The following is a 22,204-nucleotide window of genomic DNA, read 5'->3' as shown; positions in this document are numbered from 1 at the left end:
TTTTCTGAAAATCGGTATAAAATCCTGTGAAATCCTGTGTATTTCTATGTATTCCTGTGTATTAAATCTAAAGAATAACACAAGGTTTTAAGTTGACATGTTTATTAAATAAACAATTTAATTAATTTAGAGTGTTATTGACGTTGTAGAAAAACCTGCTTTTCTATGACGTCACAATAAGTATATAAACGCAATACACAATTCGCGTTTTCACTTTCATCACCATGTCTGAGCGAATACCTAACGACTTACGGAATAGCAGAAATGGGCTCCCACTAAAGAAGAACAGTGGTTGAAAGTTTACACATTTATTAAATGAACACACATTTATCAAATCAACAATTTATAAAGTCCCTAGAAACACAGCACTTTCGTTTTCATTTCTCGGAAACGCGGCTATTTTCTGAAAATCGCTTTGACTTTGTTTTGTAAACAATGAGCTCAGCAATTCGGTAGTTCTATATAACATGCAAAGAGTTTATGCATATGTTCACTAAATTGTGTGGTTTGAGTCAGATCTTTCTGCATTAGGCCTTTATTTTGTATTGAATCTTATGTGATTGATTGATTTTTTATTGTTGAACTGGAGAATGTTTCACTCATAAGGAGACGTCATTACTGCCCGTGAAGGACTTCAAAATTTAGGCCTATGCTCGGCGCTTACGGCCTTTGAGCAGGGAGGGATCTCTATCGTGTCACACCTGCTGTGACACGGGACCTCGGTTTTTGCGATCTCAACCGAAAGACCGCCCCATTTAGTCGCCTCTTACGACAAGCAAGGGGAAGTGGGGACTTATTCGAACCCGGATCCCATATAGTTTTACGCTAAATATTTAAATATAATTCATTTTTACTCTAGAAGTACTTTGGACCTAAACTCTATTATGGATATAGCAGAACAGTTTTATAGTTATGAAAACAACTATCTGTGCACTTCGCACCCTATGAGATTACAACGAAAAAGTACGTCACGACGTACATCTTACAATTCATGTCTATATGTTGTCGTTATATTGACAGGTGTTATCAAGTGATAAGCCGTATACGTGAAAAAAAAATTCTTGTCAAATAATATATTATTTCAATTTCGTATCAAATCGCTCAACATTTTTATATTTGCGCGAAGGTCATAATTCATATTGTGACCTTGAAATCGCCCCTCTATTTTCTCCCGATCATCACTACGTTATGTAAGGAAATCTAATTTACATAATTATTGCGAGCAGTGTGTAAAGGGGTAACGATATACGGTGTATGGTGGTGTATAAAGTGTATATATTTATATTCCTGTTACCAAAGGAAGGGTTAGGCCAAACTTCTGACACCTAAAGAAACCCCCCTTTCCCCATCTGATTATGTCTAACATACTCTTGAAAATGAAAAAGAGTATCCTGCATTAGATGCATTTTAAACTTCCATTTATCGGAGCACTTGCTCTCTCTATAGATCTGGGTTTTTACTATATCAATTATCTTCTTCTTTTTTTAAATATAGGAAGTCTCATAATTATTCATGAAAAAGTGAAGATAATGAACAATCTTATAATGATTACACAATTGAGAGTAGGGTAAACACGGATCCTTGTTAAAGTAAATATGAGTGGTGGCAACTGCGGTGCCAGTAGTCGTGTTCATGAGAATGTGAGGGGTGGTATGTGGTACATAATTGGTGGTATATGATGTTAACGAAAATTTGAGTGGTGTTATGGTGGTGAAACATGCAAACTAATAACGCTAAATCAATCTCTAATTAATATTATGGAAAGAAATGCAAAATTAAGGACCTACATAGGTGATAGTGTGAGTAGTGTTAAAGAAACCCTAAGTCATGGGAACTGGTGTGGCAATAGTGAGGAGTAGGTGTTATTTACCGTATAAGTGGTAGTGTGTGGTGTACAAGTGGTGGTATGTGGTGTTAATAAAATGTGGGTGTTAGTATGGTGGTGACACACGCAAACTAATAACGGTAGATCGATCTCTTTCATCAATATTGTTATGCAAAGAAATGCATAACTTTGGACCTATATGGGTAGTGATGTGAGTTATGTTAAAGAAGATGTAAGTGATGGTATCTGGTGTGCCAGTAGTGGTGTACAGTTGGTGGTATGGGGTGTATAGGTGGTGTGTAAGTGGTGAATAGGTGGTGGTATGTGGTGTATAGGTGGTGGTATGTGGTGTTAATGGAAATGTGAGTGATAGTATGGTGGTGATATATGCAAACTAAAAACGGTAGATCAATCTGTCATGCTAAGAAATGCAAAACTATATAGGTAGTGTTGTGAGTAATGTTAAAGAAGATGTAAGTGATGGCATCTGGTGTGGCAGTAGTGGTGTACAGGTGGTGGTATGGGGTGTATAGGTGGTGTTTGAGTGGTGTATGGGTGGTGATATGTGGTGTTAATGGAAATGTGAGTGGTAGTATGGTGGTGTTAATGGAAATGTACGTGGTAGTATGATGGTAATACATGCAAACTAACAACGGTATATCTATCTCTTTCGTTGATATTGATATGTAAAACTATCAATTCTCAGACCTGTATAGGTAGTGATGTGAGTAATGTTAAAGAAGATGTAAGTGATGACATCTGATGTGTCAGTAGTGGTGTACAAGTGGTGGTAAGTGGTGGTATGTGGTGTATGAGTGGTGTTAATGGAAATGTGAGTGGTAGTATGGTGGTATTAATGGAAATGTGCGTGGTAGTATGATGGTGATACAATGTACATGCAAACTAATAACGGTAGATCTACCTCTTTCGTTGATATTGATATGTAAAACTATCAATTCTCTGACCTGTATAGGTAGTGGTGTGATTGGTGTAAAAACAAAAACAAAAACAAAAAACCGGTGTTAAAACACATGTGTTAGCATCCGATGTGCCATTAGCTGTGTGTAAATGGTGTTTATGGAAATGTGAATGGTGGTACGTGGTGTATAAATGGTGGTATGTGGTGTTAATGAAAATAAGGGTTGTGGTATGTGGTGTTAACGAACGTGTAGGTAGAGTGTGTGCGATGTTAACGAAAGTATGAATGGTAGTAGTTGGCTGGTTATTTCACAATTTTCACCCTTATTATACACCACTTGTGGATGAAGTACTATGATTAATGGTTATTACCCCCTAGTAGCGAGGGCTCTTTAGCGTGCAAACGCCTACCGCCATAGGGCCTTCCGAAAGACCCGTAAATGCAGTGCATTTGGAGGGCCAATCACTACCAATGTTTACGTCTTAGGTTGGCGATGGCATGAGGAGGATTCGAATTCATGAGCTTCCGGTTAGGAAGCAAACGCTCTACCATTGAGCAATGCGACCGGTAATTGCGTGGTGGTGGTGGTGGTGGAAGTATATAAAGAACCTAAAAGCCAGGAATTATTCGTTTACTTGCATGACAATCTGAGCAGTGTTTATATACTTCCACCTGAAGTGTGTCACAGTCTGTATAATGGAATGATAACGTGTTGTAAAGTTCTAACGAGATACAAATGGAGTTTATCATTTTGGTTCGTGGATTTATCAGAATAAAGAGAATCTTATATTTTCGGTAAGTGCACATCTCCGATACCTGCTGAGTAGACGTCCGTATTTGACACGTTTGTTTTTTTGGTTTTTTTTGGCGAATATGCCATGTGCATTACATATTATGCATATGCACTGGTCGAGTTCACCTAGAAAAATCACTCAGGTGTGACAATCACATTTGGGGTATACACGGGTAGAGTAAATTAGGCTACCTGAGAGAAATATGGCGGATAAGATGAGAAAGGTATACGTATTTATTAGTTCATGTCAACAGAATGAGAGAGTGGCGTAAAGACACGGCCCCTTGGACATACCAGAGGTGGTATCATGTGTCTAAGAGGAGCAAGCATTCCCTGTTGACCCGTTACACCCATCTTCGGCCCTGTAATTTTGATCAGGTAAACAGAGTAATTTGTATTTAAAACCAAATAGCAATTTTAGACAAAGGACTAATACGGAAGTTCCGAGTTCCCCAAGAGTTATTTCCCTTTGTCGAACTCTTCCGTAAATTATGACGTAAAATATGATGACAGTGGGTACATTTGCTAATTACTATCGTTGTATTATTTCTTAAAAGATGTTATCCAGAGTTTCTGAGACCATCCTATCTCAGGGAAAAGGCAACTTTAGTGAGTTTATGAGTATTGGATAACAAAATGGCTCAAACAAATATTGTTAATTGCCATCTTTCTTTGATAAAAGCGTCACTCATGTAGAAGAGGAAACGAATAATGATTTAATAGCCAATTTGATGATCTTATTCAAACAAATTATGCTTGATATGGCCAGAATATGCATACCAGTGATTGATATAAACAAAAGTTACGCTTTTATTACATTAATCGTACGTAATCGTTATGTACAATGCCAGTCTACGATATAATGTATACATTGTGTACCCACCATACGTCATCAAATGCGAAAGAGTTCGCCAAAGGGAAATAACTTTTGGGTAACTCGGAACTTGCGTATTGGTATGAAGCATCTCACTTACTGACCTATGTATGGCTAAGGCTGGTAATGCCTTCCCGGATGCGGATGTTTTGTTCTTAAAAGTTTACCAGAATAACCTTTTACTTTATGAAGGAACAATTATCTCCCGTCTTGAATGCCTTAAAGCTGACATGAATTCTGAAATATATACACATTTGTCATCTTACCCACCATCTTTCGTTCAGATAGCCTATTTTATTCTACCCGTATTTACCCAAATGTGATTGTCACACCTGAGTGATTTTGTAGTTAGACTCGACGAGCAGCAATCGCAATTCAACAAACTGGGCGACACTGACACAGGAGGAGAATACCCTGCAGCATTCCAAAAAAAAAAAAAAAAAAAAAAAATCACGAAAAAGCAGAACTCGTTTGTTAAATACTTGTAGATCAGAATAGTAGTAGTTCAGTTCCCTTGCAAAGCCGGAAAGTTTAATAAAATTCAGATCAAGCGTTGTTTCTCCTTTGTGTCAACACATCGTTGATGGTCACATGGCTAAAATAAGCAACACTGATTTGTTCCAGACCGAATCTTAGAATAATTTAGAAGTAGTACTTAGAGAACAACATATATAATTGTCGCTGTAAAATAAATTACATGTAGCCATATAGGAATAATTGATCGAAGGAAAATGTATTGTTTCTGTAAAATGAGTAACATACAATTGTACAGAAAACAATCCACAGAAAATATGGCCCTCTAAGTAAAAGAAATCCTATAATATATCATATACTTTGTAACACAAAGGTTACTATTTGTATATAATACGTACATTTACATCTAATATAGGGAAATCTTTAAAACATTTCTTCTCAAAGACAATAGTCAGAAAAGTTCAATCTTACATGAAAGCTTCCTGACTTAGTGCAGATTCAGTTTGTTAGTGGAAACGCGCATCTGGTGCATCAAAATTGGTACCGTATAAGTTTTACATTAAATAGATAGGGATTATGAGATTGATCACTGTTCCTTGCATTAACCGGAACTAGTTATGAATTGTAGTTGTCTTATATTAACCGGAACTCGAAATGAATTGTAGATTCCTTACATTAAACGGAACTAGCAATGCTTTGTAATTTCCTTACATTCGCTGGAACTAGAAATTATTTGAAGTTTCTTTACATACCTTTGCGAATCTTGTTTAGTGCACAACACTATGAAAGGTGAAGATAACGAACAGTGATCAATCTCATAACTCCTACAAGCAATACAAAATAGAGAGTTGGGCAAACACGGACCCCTGGACACACCGGAGGTGGGGTCAGGTGCCTAGGAGAAGTAAGCGTTTGAAATATCAAGGAAATTATTTGACCTCACATTGAAAGCAGCGGGTTAAGTCGAATACTATTTGACCTTTGTCTATGTCACGACAAACGACCTTTTTTTAAACCAAAATGCTTGATTATAAATTGAGAAAAAAAATTAAAAACATTCTATGCATGTTTGAATTATTGAACTGCATTTTTCACAAGGTATATATGAAAACCCTAGGGTAAATTCACAGTGGAAAACTGGCAGAAGAGTTAATTTCCAAATGAAAAAAAACAAACTTGATACATTTCCTTTATTAAAAATGTAGACTTCTCGTCACAACATTTCATTAAATCTAGATAATGATGACTATCAAAATTTTAGGAAGCAATCAACAGTTGTGATCGAGAAGAGAGAAGGAGAAAATTTCAAGTGTGAGATTGTATTTGATGAGACTGATATGACAATGGTACCAGAGCCAACTGTCAAACAGCACTCCAGCCAGCAACATTTTCCTCTTGTATTTTTTGACTTGGAATCAACAGGATTAAGTTTGTTACTTTTTACTACCTGCCCAATATCTAAATTGATTGTTCAGTTGAGAAAAGAAGTTCTTAAATGAATACATGTATTATATTTTGGTGTTAATTCATTTTCCAGCTAGAGATTCTCATATTACACAGCTGTCGTGTGTGGTGAAGAAAAATGTTCCACCTATACCTTTCCAAAAATACCTATCACAGTAAAAGCCTCAGAAATCACAGGAATCGAAATTGTCAATGGAAATATGTTTAACAAAAATATAGAAGTCAAGCCTTTCAGCAGGAATGGATGCTCTGCTTAATTTTGTTTCAAAATTTTAAACTAAAGTAATTCTGCATTTACAATGGCAGTGTATGAATGTCAACAATATACAGAATGTTTATTGTATACTATACCCAATTTAACATTTTCTGTTTATGAGAGAGAGAGAGAGAGAGAGAGAGAGAGAGAGAGAGAGACAGAGAGAGTTGCAAGAATTGGAAAGTAACTGCAAAAATCATGTGCAAATTGCATCAGTATTGATGTGAACGGTGGTGAATTTGTTCTCTGAATTTTGATACATTTAATGTACCAAATGAAATTATCCTAATAAATTTCCATTTCAAATGAAAATGATTAAATTTCCACACAATGTGGGTTTTTTTTTATTCATTAGAATACATCAAAGTAAGTTATAATTAAAAATAAGTTTAAAAAGAACTGTATTTTAGTTTTAAGAAAAAATGATGGAGAAAATTGGAATTAGACTGCTTGAAAACTCTAGTTCACTAGTTCACTAGTTCGCTAGTATGTGATTGTTGCTTTAAGAAAGATTTCAAAGCATCATAGCAAATTATAACTAATATTTTGCTTATAACACTAATAAATTTTGATATTGTAAATATAGTCGCTTTAAATGAATGTAAAATTTGAATTTGAAAAAAAAATCTCATTATTTTAAGTAAAATTACTTTCTTAAGTGGGTGATGACCTGCATTTTTTTCTTTGCAGAATAAACTATATTGCATACCTCGTATTGTGCAGATGAGTTGTTCTAGATATCTTTTCTTTGCATCAACAGTGACATACGTCACAAATCGAATGGCACCAGGGATATCGCCGACATCTGTATCTACCAACACTGGAATCAATCTAATTTTCTTATCTCTTAAAAACGCATCTAAAATGCTCAGAAGTTGCAAAGTAAATGTTTTGTCATAAAGGGCTTCTTTGGTCATGATTGCAATCGTCCAGTAACACTGGTCTACGGCGCATTCCATGGTATCAAACTGCCTATGCCCGATCTGTCCATCCTCATAAAACTTTACACCTTCTTCTTCGAGGCGCTTTACAATATCATCTCTTGTTGTCTTGCTTGCGCCAGACGGATGGTAAAACAAAAACACTTCTTTCTCATAATGAGCAGGTTCTTTTGAGCTTAGTCTGTCCAATGGTCTCTCTATCTGATTTGCATAAAACAAACATAAAATCAATATAAATTCATATAATTTACTTGTAAATCAACATGATTTTTATGACAAACTTAAACAATATTACACTAAACAAGATCACGTTAATATCATGGATGACCCGTGGCACTCTAAAGAACCCTCACTGCTTAATGGCCATGGGCGGTGAGCATACGCCTAAATTTGAAGCCCTTCACCGGCCTTTGTGACGTCTCAATATGAGTGAAAAATTCTCGAGCGAGACGTTAAGTAAGATACAATCAAAGTATTCCTTGTGACAAGACCTTTCCGTAGGTACATGTACCAACATTTTTAACCCATCACCTTGGAGTTTGACCTACCTTTTAAAACCTTTAACCTTGCTAATAATTTTTGATCAGTTGACCTTGGAGTTTGACCTTCTTTTAAGAATTTGACATTGGACTAACTTGTAAATATTAAGAACTTTCATATTGCACATGAGCATTTCCTGTGACAAGATCTCTCTACTGGTACCAAGGTATTTGAACTTGTGACCTTGTCCATTATCGGGGGCATTTGTGTTCCATTGATTGATTATTGTTTAACGTCCCTCTCAAGAATATTTCCCTCATATGGAGATGTCACCACTGCCGGTGAAGGGCTGCAAAATTTAGGCCTATGGTCGGCGCTTATGGTCATTGAGCAGGGAGGGTTCTTTATCGTGCCACACCTGCTGTGACACGGGACCTCGGTTTTAGCTGTCCCTCCCTGCTCAATGACCATAAGCGCCGACCATAGGCCTAAATTTTGCAGCCCTTCACCGGCAGTGGTGACATCTCCATATGAGGGAAATATTCTTGAGAGGGACGTTAAACAATAATCAATCAATGGAACACAAATGCCCCCGATAATGGACAAGGTCACAAGTTCAAATACCTTGGTACCAGTAGAGAGATCTTGTCACAGGAAATGCTCATGTGCAATATGAAAGTTCTTAATATTTACAAGTTAGTCCAATGTCAAATTCTTAAAAGAAGGTCAAACTCCAAGGTCAACTGATCAAAAATTATTAGCAAGGTTAAAGGTTTTAAAAGGTAGGTCAAACTCCAAGGTGATGGGTTAAAAATGTTGGTACATGTACCTACGGAAAGGTCTTGTCACAAGGAATACTTTGATTGTATCTTACTTAACGTCTCGCTCGAGAATTTTTCACTCATATTGAGACGTCACAAAGGCCGGTGAAGGGCTTCAAATTTAGGCGTATGCTCACCGCCCATGGCCATTAAGCAGTGAGGGTTCTTTAGAGTGCCACGGGTCATCCATGATATTAACGTGATCTTGTTTAGTGTAATATTGTTTAAGTTTGTCATAAAAATCATGTTGATTTACAAGTAAATTATATGAATTTATATTGATTTTATGTTTGTTTTATGCAAATCAGATAGAGAGACCATTGGACAGACTAAGCTCAAAAGAACCTGCTCATTATGAGAAAGAAGTGTTTTTGTTTTACCATCCGTCTGGCGCAAGCAAGACAACAAGAGATGATATTGTAAAGCGCCTCGAAGAAGAAGGTGTAAAGTTTTATGAGGATGGACAGATCGGGCATAGGCAGTTTGATACCATGGAATGCGCCGTAGACCAGTGTTACTGGACGATTGCAATCATGACCAAAGAAGCCCTTTATGACAAAACATTTACTTTGCAACTTCTGAGCATTTTAGATGCGTTTTTAAGAGATAAGAAAATTAGATTGATTCCAGTGTTGGTAGATACAGATGTCGGCGATATCCCTGGTGCCATTCGATTTGTGACGTATGTCACTGTTGATGCAAAGAAAAGATATCTAGAACAACTCATCTGCACAATACGAGGTATGCAATATAGTATATTCTGCAAAGAAAAAAATGCAGGTCATCACCCACTTAAGAAAGTAATTTTACTTAAAATAATGAGATTTTTTTTTCAAATTCAAATTTTACATTCATTTAAAGCGACTATATTTACAATATCAAAATTTATTAGTGTTATAAGCAAAATATTAGTTATAATTTGCTATGATGCTTTGAAATCTTTCTTAAAGCAACAATCACATACTAGCGAACTAGTGAACTAGTGAACTAGAGTTTTCAAGCAGTCTAATTCCAATTTTCTCCATCATTTTTTCTTAAAACTAAAATACAGTTCTTTTTAAACTTATTTTTAATTATAACTTACTTTGATGTATTCTAATGAATAAAAAAAAACCCACATTGTGTGGAAATTTAATCATTTTCATTTGAAATGGAAATTTATTAGGATAATTTCATTTGGTACATTAAATGTATCAAAATTCAGAGAACAAATTCACCACCGTTCACATCAATACTGATGCAATTTGCACATGATTTTTGCAGTTACTTTCCAATTCTTGCAACTCTCTCTCTCTCTCTCTCTCTCTCTCTCTCTCATAAACAGAAAATGTTAAATTGGGTATAGTATACAATAAACATTCTGTATATTGTTGACATTCATACACTGCCATTGTAAATGCAGAATTACTTTAGTTTAAAATTTTGAAACAAAATTAAGCAGAGCATCCATTCCTGCTGAAAGGCTTGACTTCTATATTTTTGTTAAACATATTTCCATTGACAATTTCGATTCCTGTGATTTCTGAGGCTTTTACTGTGATAGGTATTTTTGGAAAGGTATAGGTGGAACATTTTTCTTCACCACACACGACAGCTGTGTAATATGAGAATCTCTAGCTGGAAAATGAATTAACACCAAAATATAATACATGTATTCATTTAAGAACTTCTTTTCTCAACTGAACAATCAATTTAGATATTGGGCAGGTAGTAAAAAGTAACAAACTTAATCCTGTTGATTCCAAGTCAAAAAATACAAGAGGAAAATGTTGCTGGCTGGAGTGCTGTTTGACAGTTGGCTCTGGTACCATTGTCATATCAGTCTCATCAAATACAATCTCACACTTGAAATTTTCTCCTCTCTTCTCGATCACAACTGTTGATTGCTTCCTAAAATTTTGATAGTCATCATTATCTAGATTTAATGAAATGTTGTGACGAGAAGTCTACATTTTTAATAAAGGAAATGTATCAAGTTTGTTTTTTTTCATTTGGAAATTAACTCTTCTGCCAGTTTTCCACTGTGAATTTACCCTAGGGTTTTCATATATACCTTGTGAAAAATGCAGTTCAATAATTCAAACATGCATAGAATGTTTTTAATTTTTTTTCTCAATTTATAATCAAGCATTTTGGTTTAAAAAAAGGTCGTTTGTCGTGACATAGACAAAGGTCAAATAGTATTCGACTTAACCCGCTGCTTTCAATGTGAGGTCAAATAATTTCCTTGATATTTCAAACGCTTACTTCTCCTAGGCACCTGACCCCACCTCCGGTGTGTCCAGGGGTCCGTGTTTGCCCAACTCTCTATTTTGTATTGCTTGTAGGAGTTATGAGATTGATCACTGTTCGTTATCTTCACCTTTCATAGTGTTGTGCACTAAACAAGATTCGCAAAGGTATGTAAAGAAACTTCAAATAATTTCTAGTTCCAGCGAATGTAAGGAAATTACAAAGCATTGCTAGTTCCGTTTAATGTAAGGAATCTACAATTCATTTCGAGTTCCGGTTAATATAAGACAACTACAATTCATAACTAGTTCCGGTTAATGCAAGGAACAGTGATCAATCTCATAATCCCTATCTATTTAATGTAAAACTTATACGGTACCAATTTTGATGCACCAGATGCGCGTTTCCACTAACAAACTGAATCTGCACTAAGTCAGGAAGCTTTCATGTAAGATTGAACTTTTCTGACTATTGTCTTTGAGAAGAAATGTTTTAAAGATTTCCCTATATTAGATGTAAATGTACGTATTATATACAAATAGTAACCTTTGTGTTACAAAGTATATGATATATTATAGGATTTCTTTTACTTAGAGGGCCATATTTTCTGTGGATTGTTTTCTGTACAATTGTATGTTACTCATTTTACAGAAACAATACATTTTCCTTCGATCAATTATTCCTATATGGCTACATGTAATTTATTTTACAGCGACAATTATATATGTTGTTCTCTAAGTACTACTTCTAAATTATTCTAAGATTCGGTCTGGAACAAATCAGTGTTGCTTATTTTAGCCATGTGACCATCAACGATGTGTTGACACAAAGGAGAAACAACGCTTGATCTGAATTTTATTAAACTTTCCGGCTTTGCAAGGGAACTGAACTACTACTATTCTGATCTACAAGTATTTAACAAACGAGTTCTGCTTTTTCGTGATTTTTTTTTTTTTTTTTTTTTTTTTGGAATGCTGCAGGGTATTCTCCTCCTGTGTCAGTGTCGCCCAGTTTGTTGAATTGCGATTGCTGCTCGTCGAGTCTAACTACAAAATCACTCAGGTGTGACAATCACATTTGGGTAAATACGGGTAGAATAAAATAGGCTATCTGAACGAAAGATGGTGGGTAAGATGACAAATGTGTATATATTTCAGAATTCATGTCAGCTTTAAGGCATTCAAGACGGGAGATAATTGTTCCTTCATAAAGTAAAAGGTTATTCTGGTAAACTTTTAAGAACAAAACATCCGCATCCGGGAAGGCATTACCAGCCTTAGCCATACATAGGTCAGTAAGTGAGATGCTTCATACCAATACGCAAGTTCCGAGTTACCCAAAAGTTATTTCCCTTTGGCGAACTCTTTCGCATTTGATGACGTATGGTGGGTACACAATGTATACATTATATCGTAGACTGGCATTGTACATAACGATTACGTACGATTAATGTAATAAAAGCGTAACTTTTGTTTATATCAATCACTGGTATGCATATTCTGGCCATATCAAGCATAATTTGTTTGAATAAGATCATCAAATTGGCTATTAAATCATTATTCGTTTCCTCTTCTACATGAGTGACGCTTTTATCAAAGAAAGATGGCAATTAACAATATTTGTTTGAGCCATTTTGTTATCCAATACTCATAAACTCACTAAAGTTGCCTTTTCCCTGAGATAGGATGGTCTCAGAAACTCTGGATAACATCTTTTAAGAAATAATACAACGATAGTAATTAGCAAATGTACCCACTGTCATCATATTTTACGTCATAATTTACGGAAGAGTTCGACAAAGGGAAATAACTCTTGGGGAACTCGGAACTTCCGTATTAGTCCTTTGTCTAAAATTGCTATTTGGTTTTAAATACAAATTACTCTGTTTACCTGATCAAAATTACAGGGCCGAAGATGGGTGTAACGGGTCAACAGGGAATGCTTGCTCCTCTTAGACACATGATACCACCTCTGGTATGTCCAAGGGGCCGTGTCTTTACGCCACTCTCTCATTCTGTTGACATGAACTAATAAATACGTATACCTTTCTCATCTTATCCGCCATATTTCTCTCAGGTAGCCTAATTTACTCTACCCGTGTATACCCCAAATGTGATTGTCACACCTGAGTGATTTTTCTAGGTGAACTCGACCAGTGCATATGCATAATATGTAATGCACATGGCATATTCGCCAAAAAAAACCAAAAAAACAAACGTGTCAAATACGGACGTCTACTCAGCAGGTATCGGAGATGTGCACTTACCGAAAATATAAGATTCTCTTTATTCTGATAAATCCACGAACCAAAATGATAAACTCCATTTGTATCTCGTTAGAACTTTACAACACGTTATCATTCCATTATACAGACTATGACACACTTCAGGTGGAAGTATATAAACACTGCTCAGATTGTCATGCAAGTAAACGAATAATTCCTGGCTTTTAGGTTCTTTATATACTTCCACCACCACCACCACCACGCAATTACCGGTCGCATTGCTCAATGGTAGAGCGTTTGCTTCCTAACCGGAAGCTCATGAATTCGAATCCTCCTCATGCCATCGCCAACCTAAGACGTAAACATTGGTAGTGATTGGCCCTCCAAATGCACTGCATTTACGGGTCTTTCGGAAGGCCCTATGGCGGTAGGCGTTTGCACGCTAAAGAGCCCTCGCTACTAGGGGGTAATAACCATTAATCATAGTACTTCATCCACAAGTGGTGTATAATAAGGGTGAAAATTGTGAAATAACCAGCCAACTACTACCATTCATACTTTCGTTAACATCGCACACACTCTACCTACACGTTCGTTAACACCACATACCACAACCCTTATTTTCATTAACACCACATACCACCATTTATACACCACGTACCACCATTCACATTTCCATAAACACCATTTACACACAGCTAATGGCACATCGGATGCTAACACATGTGTTTTAACACCGGTTTTTTGTTTTTGTTTTTGTTTTTACACCAATCACACCACTACCTATACAGGTCAGAGAATTGATAGTTTTACATATCAATATCAACGAAAGAGGTAGATCTACCGTTATTAGTTTGCATGTACATTGTATCACCATCATACTACCACGCACATTTCCATTAATACCACCATACTACCACTCACATTTCCATTAACACCACTCATACACCACATACCACCACTTACCACCACTTGTACACCACTACTGACACATCAGATGTCATCACTTACATCTTCTTTAACATTACTCACATCACTACCTATACAGGTCTGAGAATTGATAGTTTTACATATCAATATCAACGAAAGAGATAGATATACCGTTGTTAGTTTGCATGTATTACCATCATACTACCACGTACATTTCCATTAACACCACCATACTACCACTCACATTTCCATTAACACCACATATCACCACCCATACACCACTCAAACACCACCTATACACCCCATACCACCACCTGTACACCACTACTGCCACACCAGATGCCATCACTTACATCTTCTTTAACATTACTCACAACACTACCTATATAGTTTTGCATTTCTTAGCATGACAGATTGATCTACCGTTTTTAGTTTGCATATATCACCACCATACTATCACTCACATTTCCATTAACACCACATACCACCACCTATACACCACATACCACCACCTATTCACCACTTACACACCACCTATACACCCCATACCACCAACTGTACACCACTACTGGCACACCAGATACCATCACTTACATCTTCTTTAACATAACTCACATCACTACCCATATAGGTCCAAAGTTATGCATTTCTTTGCATAACAATATTGATGAAAGAGATCGATCTACCGTTATTAGTTTGCGTGTGTCACCACCATACTAACACCCACATTTTATTAACACCACATACCACCACTTGTACACCACACACTACCACTTATACGGTAAATAACACCTACTCCTCACTATTGCCACACCAGTTCCCATGACTTAGGGTTTCTTTAACACTACTCACACTATCACCTATGTAGGTCCTTAATTTTGCATTTCTTTCCATAATATTAATTAGAGATTGATTTAGCGTTATTAGTTTGCATGTTTCACCACCATAACACCACTCAAATTTTCGTTAACATCATATACCACCAATTATGTACCACATACCACCCCTCACATTCTCATGAACACGACTACTGGCACCGCAGTTGCCACCACTCATATTTACTTTAACAAGGATCCGTGTTTACCCTACTCTCAATTGTGTAATCATTATAAGATTGTTCATTATCTTCACTTTTTCATGAATAATTATGAGACTTCCTATATTTAAAAAAAGAAGAAGATAATTGATATAGTAAAAACCCAGATCTATAGAGAGAGCAAGTGCTCCGATAAATGGAAGTTTAAAATGCATCTAATGCAGGATACTCTTTTTCATTTTCAAGAGTATGTTAGACATAATCAGATGGGGAAAGGGGGGTTTCTTTAGGTGTCAGAAGTTTGGCCTAACCCTTCCTTTGGTAACAGGAATATAAATATATACACTTTATACACCACCATACACCGTATATCGTTACCCCTTTACACACTGCTCGCAATAATTATGTAAATTAGATTTCCTTACATAACGTAGTGATGATCGGGAGAAAATAGAGGGGCGATTTCAAGGTCACAATATGAATTATGACCTTCGCGCAAATATAAAAATGTTGAGCGATTTGATACGAAATTGAAATAATATATTATTTGACAAGAATTTTTTTTTCACGTATACGGCTTATCACTTGATAACACCTGTCAATATAACGACAACATATAGACATGAATTGTAAGATGTACGTCGTGACGTACTTTTTCGTTGTAATCTCATAGGGTGCGAAGTGCACAGATAGTTGTTTTCATAACTATAAAACTGTTCTGCTATATCCATAATAGAGTTTAGGTCCAAAGTACTTCTAGAGTAAAAATGAATTATATTTAAATATTTAGCGTAAAACTATATGGGATCCGGGTTCGAATAAGTCCCCACTTCCCCTTGCTTGTCGTAAGAGGCGACTAAATGGGGCGGTCTTTCGGTTGAGATCGCAAAAACCGAGGTCCCGTGTCACAGCAGGTGTGACACGATAGAGATCCCTCCCTGCTCAAAGGCCGTAAGCGCCGAGCATAGGCCTAAATTTTGAAGTCCTTCACGGGCAGTAATGACGTCTCCTTATGAGTGAAACATTCTCCAGTTCAACAATAAAAAATCAATCAATCACATAAGATTCAATACAAAATAAAGGCCTAATGCAGAAAGATCTGACTCAAACCACACAATTTAGTGAACATATGCATAAACTCTTTGCATGTTATATAGAACTACCGAATTGCTGAGCTCATTGTTTACAAAACAAAGTCAAAGCGATTTTCAGAAAATAGCCGCGTTTCCGAGAAATGAAAACGAAAGTGCTGTGTTTCTAGGGACTTTATAAATTGTTGATTTGATAAATGTGTGTTCATTTAATAAATGTGTAAACTTTCAACCACTGTTCTTCTTTAGTGGGAGCCCATTTCTGCTATTCCGTAAGTCGTTAGGTATTCGCTCAGACATGGTGATGAAAGTGAAAACGCGAATTGTGTATTGCGTTTATATACTTATTGTGACGTCATAGAAAAGCAGGTTTTTCTACAACGTCAATAACACTCTAAATTAATTAAATTGTTTATTTAATAAACATGTCAACTTAAAACCTTGTGTTATTCTTTAGATTTAATACACAGGAATACATAGAAATACACAGGATTTCACAGGATTTTATACCGATTTTCAGAAAAATACCTCCAGGTTCCTTTTCCAGGAACTCAAAGTGAAAGTACCGCATCATAGACCAGCGGCCATAGGCCAGCCTATTCACCCGACACCCGGCCTACAACCCCTGCTGGGGTTGACCCCGTCCTAGTGCACTCCGTTGACCCCGACACCGCTTGACCAATCAAAAACGCCCTTACTTGACCTCATTTGCATAAAAAGTGCACTCAGTTGACCTCCCTATCGGGACGCGTTATACTACTCATCTAGCATCGCGAATTTGTAAGATATTCCATTATCACCTGCATATGGTGTTTATATCTCTCAACTGATTCAATACGCAAGAGCTTGTTCTTCGTATAGTCAGTTTTTAAATCGAGGCAAGCTACTGACACACAAGTTGATGGTACAGGGGTTTCAACAATCTCGATTGAAGTCAGCATCAGCATTTCGCAAATTATATGGTAGGTATAACGATCTAGTTCGTCAATACAACCTATCATTGGGTCATATGCTGCCTGACGTGTTTCATACCGATTGTTAGGCAGTTCTTGGCACATTGATTTTGACTACGGAAAACTCCGTTTACCTGATCAGGATATACGGCTCACGGCGGGTGTGACCGGCCGACAGGGGATGCTTACTCCTCCTAGGCACCTGATCCAACTTCTGGTGTGTCCAGAGGTCCGTGTTTGCCCAACTATCTATTTTGTATTGCTTATAGGAGTTATGAGATTGATCACTGTTCGTTATCTTCACCTTTCATGTGAGATATGCTATGTTCTAAATGTTTGTCCAATGCATTGCAGTTAGAAATTTCACATCATTCTTTATCGTGGAAGGTACACTCTGTGTAGAGGGGTGTGGATTTTCTGTCCTTGATATCAACAATTTTATGAGGCTTTGATAATCTCGCCTAAGATTCGGTTTGGCTAGCTGGATATTTGGACTGACGAAGGCCGAAGGCCGCCGAATCTCTGAGCAATCCTTCATAATTCATGTCTGGAAATTTACTTTCAGCTTCGGTCGGTTCTAGCAATTAATATGCATTTCGGTGACACTGCTATGCGCTTCAAATAAGTGATTTAACTGTTACACATATCTCTTATCACTGTTAATTTTGCATTAATTACAGTCTAGGTGTGAAAATCCCAAATTGAAAAGTCACTAGATATTCTGTTCAAATGATAACTTCCATGACACAATATTTTATCTCATGAAATTGAAAGAGTTCCTATAGTGTGTTTTATCTAGTTACTGATACATTGTATTTCCACATACGTGTTTGTATATCGCTAATTTGATAAACAACTATAGGAACTCTTCACTTTCGGGAGATGAAATATTGCGCTTTAGAAGTCATCACTTGAACGGAAAATGTAACTAGAAAACTGACACCAGAGTGCAACTAAATCTATTGTAAGGGGGTTCAAAATAGATAACTGGTACAAAATGTGGTACATACCATTCGAAAAAGATTATGAATTTGAGATATTGATGTTTAGGAAAAGAAAAATCTGACATCGAGGGTCTAAGTATTTTCAAACACATTTGATAGAAGTGTTCTACATTTTCAAAAATAGAAATCTATAGAATGTCTTTACATACATGGGTGAGACAGTTTCCCAAGTATTTTTATGTCCCTCTTGAAAAAAGAGGACATATTGGTTTGCACCTGTTGATGGGTTGCAGGAGCGGATCCAGGAATTGCGGTTACGGGGGCGCCACTTTATGAGGCTGGGGCCCGCCTATAGGCCCCCAGTGGATCCAGCGCGAAGTCCTGATGTGGGCCCAGGGGGCGAAGCTCCTGGATTTTACAGATTTTATAGGGCTTGAAATATGTCTACTATTTAGTCATTTGTACTATTTTTTATCATTTTTTATAAGGTGAAATTAATCAAATGACGCAAATGTTAAGGTTTTTTGGAAAAAAATTAAGTTATCCCATCAAAGTAATTCAAGAAATTAAAAGAATTTGTCATTTATTTCTCCGGGAGTGGAAGAAATTGTTGCTTCTTATATCGTTTAATACATTTTTCTAAGCAAGATACCACGATTTACCTTAAATTTGCCCCCCCCCCCCCATAATCCTCCACTGGGTTGATGTCCGCTCAATATCTTAATAAGTAAATAATATTTTGCTTGACAGACATCAAACTTGTTTTACTGGTTTCCCCTAAAGAGTAGATGGCCCGTGTTGATTTTGAGGTCATAAGGTCATGAGTTAATCTACTATGAATATCGGAAGATAGCTCAACATCTTGGGAACCCTAACCTATGTTTGAATAACATAAAACTTCGTAAAGTTGTACATCCATTAAAGTAAAGGATCTTTTTGACTCTATGATAAAGGGTCAAACTACTCTGGACATAGGAATATATTGTTTGCTCATTATCTTGAGAAGTATTCGTTTGAAAGATATTAAACTTGGTACACTGGTACATCCTAAGGAGTAGAGGACTCTAATGGGGTGTTAGGTTTAAAAGGTCAGGTCAAGAGTCAAACTACTCTGGACATCAGAAAATATTGTTCGTTCAATATCTTGTAAACTCTTTGCATGACAGACATCAATATAACTCCGTTTACCTGATATAGGGCTCACGACGGATGTGACCGGTCGACAGGGGGTGCTTACTCCCCATAGGCACCTGATCCCACCTCTGGTGTGTCCAGGGGTCCGTGTTTGCTCAACTATCTATTTTGTATTGCTTGTAGGAGAGTTATGAAATTAATCACTATTCATTATCTTCACCTTTCTAAATACCGAGCGTTTGGCGAAGGGGCAATGACTACCTATTTTAACGTCTATAGTTTGACGCGGCTTTAGCGCGAACGAGACTCAAACTCACGACTTCCCGGTTACAAAGCGAACACCCTACCACTGAGCTACCGCGACCTGGGGGTGGGTGGGGGATATATACATAATGTATACAATGTATATTACTAATTCATACATTTCTTAGTGTATGGTTTACACATATTTACCACATAGCTCGGCTTTGAAATCACCTTATTGGTATTATTCACATGTATACCTTTATGGAAAAATTGAAATGTCTTTATTGTTGCATTTCATATATCAATGACCGATTTACATTGTTGTTTAATCAAATAATAGAAAATGCCATGTAAGCACAGCAAACTCCTACTTCATTTGATGTGTCTAAAATCTTGGATATCCTATGACCTTGGGGAGGAATAACACACCAGAAAAATCTGACAGGAAGTCAGCCATTATGACGATGAATTATTCCCCCTTAATCGATATATTTCTTATTTTCGGAAATTCATTTGCACTTTACAGATAAGTTATGATCTCAGCACATTCATCAATTAGATTTCTTCGAAAAAAAATTTTTTTGAAGATTGCGTGCTTTACCGGTAATAACTGCTGATTTAAAATATATAAATAGGAAGTGATGGATCTTGCCACACAAAAGTACATTGTTATTATACGCTTGCTAAATCAGACTGATCTGATTCCTCATTGTCGTCTGCAATGCAAGATTGATTGATCTCTGGATTTTGAATATTTATGAATCTAAATGAAACTGTGACTAAAATTTATTTTACTAATAAACAAATAAGATTGGGAAAGGGGCTAATTATTAATCTATCTTCTGGGCGATTAAAGCACATGTATGAGGAATCTATCTTGAATTTTAATGCACATAATATATAATATACATAGAAGAATGGAGAGGGTGTATCGCGATAAAGATGTCCAAGAGCGCAGTATATTATATTTTTTTGTAATTAATAGGTGTGCAAGTCCACTAATGGGAGACATTAGGCAGTTACTAATCTATATATACATGTATAGTGTATACCAGGTATTCTGTTTTAGAACAGTTTTATCAGTATTCGTAATCCATCAATCTCCTTTGTTTTCGTATTGGAATACGACATCGAGATCAAAGGTGTAACCACGTGTTTTTTAATTACTTTTTTAGAGTAGTTTCTGTATACATTGAAAAGAAACAACAAACAACTTTTGAATAATGATCATGGTTGATTCAGCCTATTAACGAGATACCGATGATGCATGATACGGAGACGAAAACCCACTCATTAGATATGTTTTATGACAAATGATAAAAAAAAAATGATAGAAAATTATCAATCGTGCTTCGAAATTCTCAGTTAACATTGCTTCATGAAACATGGGGCCTGTGTGAATGTGCGTACGTGCACAAGTATGTGTGTGTGTGTATAAGTGTGTGTGTGTGTGTGTGTGTGTGTGTGTGTGTGTATCACAAACTGACTCTACTTTTGTCGGAAGCCATACCATGTTCAGAGTACACAAACTGTTGTGAAATTTCGATTTTTTGCTCATCGTGTATCCTAGAATCAGAAACTCCCATAGATACCATAACACTAACACACATACACACACCGGGCCACAGGATTAAATGCCCACGTCATGCATTATTTTTACGAACTAAAGAAGACATTATGGTATATGATTATGCGCTGTTCAAAATTTGCGTCAATACATGTACATGTGTATATCTCATAATATTATATAAGTGGCGGATCCAGAGGGGAGTTTTTTTAACCCTGCAACCCCCACTGGACGGAAGTGGTGTAAACGTGAGTCACATCCTCCCACCTTTAATTTTTTTTTCCGGATCCGCCCTTGTATAATATCCATGAATTTCGCTAGATCTATTTAATCATTTGCATAATACTTGACACACGGTCTACGTTCTATATTTTCACGAGTCGTATTGGTTTGACAGCAGTAGTATAACTTTATGAATCTGAAACACTCACACATCGTTACTGTTGGAATGAATTAACCATTATCAAACAATATACTGAGAGAGAGAGAGAGAGAGAGAGAGAGAGAGAGAGAGAGAGAGAGTACATTAATCATATCAAATAGATTCCTGAATAATTCAGCCGATATGATAAATCAATGGCAAAAAACATGCTCGATGTCTCAGGCGTAAAAACATTCAATTGTTTTGGCCAGCTAGCAATATTGTTATTAACCTCATTAAATTTTGCTGATTGATTGTTTTCTTATGACAATTTAGGTCATAAATCACATCTAGACAGATGAATTCACAGACTTCAATTGAAGAGCAGGAAATCTACATCCGGGCTTGTAGGACACGATGTTCCCACAAACCGGAGATCCTTCCCATAATCCCAGATTTTGTGCGTTGATACTCTTATTTACATACACACAAACTTACAGTCGGAGGAAGCGGGAAGTGATACTATCATTTTAAAGACGAATACTGTTGAAACTGGAATATCTGCAGTAGTGTGTATTCACACAGTAGAAAAGAAATTAGAAAAAAAATCAACTTTTGTCTTTTTGTTAAACAATACAG

At 36.5% G+C, this 22,204-nt stretch overlaps 2 long non-coding RNA genes across 3 annotated transcripts; one reads left to right on the top strand and one right to left on the bottom strand.

Annotated features, from left to right (window-relative positions):
- The first annotated feature begins 707 nt into the window (after positions 1-707).
- On the top strand, positions 708-6,723 carry LOC130051061 (uncharacterized). Of its 2 annotated transcripts, none has more exons than XR_008799469.1 (3): positions 708-963; positions 6,147-6,313; positions 6,423-6,723. It is a non-coding gene; the product is annotated as an uncharacterized LOC130051061 (long non-coding RNA). The 2 variants fall into 2 exon arrangements; XR_008799468.1 differs by lacking the exon at positions 708-963 and adding an exon at positions 1,899-3,539.
- Positions 6,724-10,160: 3,437 nt separating this feature from the next.
- Positions 10,161-10,737, bottom strand: LOC130051060 (uncharacterized). Its single transcript, XR_008799467.1, has 2 exons — positions 10,574-10,737; positions 10,161-10,464 (listed from the first exon to the last, which is right to left on the bottom strand). It is a non-coding gene; the product is annotated as an uncharacterized LOC130051060 (long non-coding RNA).
- Between the last annotated feature and the right edge of the window lie 11,467 nt (positions 10,738-22,204).

The sequence above is a fragment of the Ostrea edulis genome, chromosome 10 (assembly GCF_947568905.1).
Source record: "Ostrea edulis chromosome 10, xbOstEdul1.1, whole genome shotgun sequence".
In the NCBI taxonomy this organism is placed as follows: Eukaryota; Metazoa; Mollusca; class Bivalvia; order Ostreida; family Ostreidae; genus Ostrea; species Ostrea edulis.
This window is presented reverse-complemented; position numbering and strand designations above follow the sequence as displayed.